Source organism: Limulus polyphemus, unplaced genomic scaffold (assembly GCF_000517525.1).
Source record: "Limulus polyphemus unplaced genomic scaffold, Limulus_polyphemus-2.1.2 Scaffold466, whole genome shotgun sequence".
Classification (NCBI taxonomy): domain Eukaryota; kingdom Metazoa; phylum Arthropoda; class Merostomata; order Xiphosura; family Limulidae; genus Limulus; species Limulus polyphemus.
The window spans coordinates 176295-180242 of record NW_013666076.1 but is presented as its reverse complement, the minus strand read 5'-3'; positions in this window follow the sequence as shown (position 1 = coordinate 180242).

Genomic DNA, 3948 nt, shown 5'->3' with positions numbered 1-3948 from the left:
AGTTACTTTGTACTATGCTATACTTAATGAAACGGTTAGAGGTCATGTGTTATATTAGATACTTTGTACTATGCTATACTTAATGAAACGGTTAGAGGTCATGTGTTATATTAGATACTTTGTACTATGCTATACTTAATGAAACGGTTAGAGGTCATGTGTAATATTAGATACTTTGTACTATGCTATACTTAATGAAACGGTTGGAGTTCATGTGGAACATTAGTTACTTTGTACTGTGCTATACTTAATGAAACGGTTGGAGGTCATGTGAACATTAGTTACTTTGTACTACACTATACTTCATGAAACGGTTGGAGTTCGTGTGGAATGTTAGGTACTTTGTTACTGTAATATAATCAATGGCAACATAATTATGAGTCACCATGAATACAAATGTTTAAAAGACAACTTATGATTGTGTATATTAATATGTCAGTCACAATTAAGTTATTCTCCTTTTTTACATCCTTACTTGTTATGAGGCTCTATTTTAGCAGATGGTATACGGTAAGGAGATATTTTTATTTTGACCATCTTTCGTTATAAGCTTTCAGACTTACTGATGAGCCACTAGGGGTGGGGTTGGGGGTGCAATTTTAGGAAACTTTTTAATATTTTGGGTGATTAATATGAATGTGAAAAATATTTATACTAATGAGGTTTTTAATCTTTTTATTTTTTGACCTACTAGCTGAATAAGAGTATGTTTCTACAAAAAAAAAATTTGGATCGAAAGTATTTTGTTAATGAAATAATAAGAAAATCGAGAGGTTGCCCGCATAATCAAAGTCTGGATTTCTAGATTTAGTAAAATCAAACGAAGGTCAGTGTTATGAGATTCAAAACTTTTAACTTAGTGGTGATTTACTCTGCTTTTTGTCACTTGGCAAGTAATGTCTGCTGGCCAGTCTGATAAAGCCCGGTGGATCGGCGTTAAGCATGTGGGCTTACAACGCTAAAAATCTGGTTTTGATACCTACGATGGGCACACATTGTGTATCTTTGAGTTTAAACACAAAAACAAAATCCTCTTAAATGTTATTGTTTGAAGCTGTTTTCATTTTCGGTTTAAGGGTTTTATTTAAGGGTTATGTAACTTCTTTAAGTCTGACCGCATAATACATACCTATTTATATTTTTTTTTACATTATCCAGGTGTAAATCTCCGAAATAACTTTTTGCACCTGGCGATATAACTCCTTGGAATTGCCATTACTCCCTATGCTAAAGGTATATTTGAAAACTTACACAAGATGTGTAAACAGGATAAACTCAGAACAGTATTCAGAAGTCACAACACAATACGATCACAATTTGTATACACAAAACCACCTATTGATCCAATGAAGAGAAATATAGACCTTGTGAATGTGGACTCCACTACAATGGAGAAATAAAAACACCAGCAAAAGTCAGAATTCAGGAGAATAACAGACATACAAGTCTCAATAATACCAATCTCTCTGCAATTACCAAACATGTCAGATAACAATACGATAGAATAAAGTGGAATAATGCTAAAATAATGCAATATGAACTATATGTGAGAAAAAGAAAGATAAAAGAAGGTATCTTCATCAGTCTAACTAATAGAACAATCAGCCAACCTAGCATAGAAGTCAGCCAAACCGGGATAGCTCTCTTAATACCATTCATATAGTTAGATGATTCAAGTCTTAATGGAGAATACCTTGTATAGTACCCAACTTTTTTTAATAAAAAACTCACAAATCAGAATCGAATCCCAGTTCCTACTGCCACATACAGTCCCTCCCAAGATTTCCTTGAAGATTACAACAGATTGACGACCACAATGTTGCATATACACTAATTAGACATTGCTATTTAGTAAAAATAATAATAAAGTAATTCATTAATAATTACATTTAAGTGATCATATGGATTACTAATCATGTCAGTATTTAATATTCAATCACAAAAACCTTAATGTATATACCTAATTACGTTATCATTCGTTTAGTTACATAGTATCTGTTAATAACTGTTGTATTGTACGTAACAACCTTACCGAAAGTATTTAATTACATCATTATGCTAAGATTTATATTTTTTCTACATTATCCAGGTGTAAATCTCCGAAATATCTTTTCGCACCTGGCGATATAACTCCTTGGAATTGCCATTACTCCCTATACTAAAATAAAGCATGTGGAACATTAGTTACTTTGTACTAAGCTATACTTAATGAAACGGTTGGAGGTCATGTGTAGCATTAGTTACTTTGTACTGTGCTATACTTAATGAAACGGTTGGAGGTTATGTGGAACATTAGTTACTTTGTACTATGCTATACTTAATGAAACGGTTGAATTTTATGTGGAACATTAGTTACTTTGTACTATGCTATACTTAATGAAACGGTTGGAGTTCATGTGGAACATTAGGGACTTTGTTACTGTACTATAACCAATGGCAAGTTATTCTCCTTTTTCACATCCTCTCTTCCTCTAGCCAAAAAGCAAAAACTATTGTGTTTACTATTGCTGTTGCTCAGTTATTTAGTCTCTTTATTACTTTCATGTTTTAGATAGTATATTTGTTACTTTTGGCTGACTGTTCTTGAAAATAATCGTGTAAGTGCAAGAAAAAACATGGCGTTAGCGTCGCCTTCATTTTTGTTTACGTATTCAACTCATGTTCTTACGGTTTTTATTGTTGAACAGGTTCTTTTGGATTATTAGATTAAAAATAATGCCCCAGTCCACTTAATGATAACGAAAGCATTTTATTTATTCGACTGTAAATTCTTAACTAATGTTCACTAATAGATCTAAGTTCACCTAGACGCTAACGTAAGTTCATTTACTTGCTGATATTTACGTATTTATGATACTTCTCATATCTCTTATACTTCTTTAAAACATACACTTAATGTTTACAAAACTAAAGTAACTAACAAGCTTGTTAACTCAATAATCAAGCCACCACTGTAACAAACTCACTAATCGTTCAGTATCAACTCTAGTGTAATTCGCATTTTACATCGTTCAAATCGTTTCCTACGCTTTCGAGATAATTCTAGTAATTAAACCACGTGTTCATCACGTGACATAAAACTTCACCTAGCCAAAAAGCAAAAACCAATGCTGAAAGTTTAAATTAGAAGATATAAAAATAACCTACAATGCCTAAAATAACCTAAACTTTCATAACTAACAAAAAAAGTAACTTTTGACAATTAATAACATTAATATTTATAAATATAGACATAACAATAACTAAACGCGTGAAACAAACTAAAATCGAAATTTTGATTAACAAAATAAAATACTCTTTCTTTACTAATTTACTATACCTAAACTGTCCAGTCGCCAAAGCTTTTTAATGTTTTTTTGTTGTTTTTTTGTGGCTTATGGTATGACGATGGAGTGATCTATTATCGTTTATGAACACTTGCTGTCTTGTCATTAGAGTGCTTGAGGTAGATAGTCAAGTTAATGTAGTAGTGGCTCCATCCAACTGTAGCAGATGAACTATTATCATATTCAGAATATTGTTTCCTTGGTTTATTATCAATGGTTGATTTACACATTCTCGGATGAAATGTCCATGTTTTCAACACATACAATGCAAAGTGGGTGATAAAAATCACACAAACTAATTTTTATCCATATTCCTCTTAATTTGTCTATTTCGGATTCGAAATAAGAGATGTGTAAGAATTGTCTCTAGCACCCTGCCTCTCGGCCCTCTTTCCATAATATCAATATTCTTCCTGTAGTAAGGAAAGCAAAAACTGCACATTATTCCGAATGAAAGCATGGCGCCTCACCAGAGTATTATATGTTTTCGACAACATTCTTTTCTTGAATTCAAAATTCATGGAACAACAGTTACGTGTTCAATGACGAGGAACCCACTTTGAGACTAATAATGGTTGGAGACGGCTTAAATGGGTAATGAAGAAAAACTTTAATATAAGTT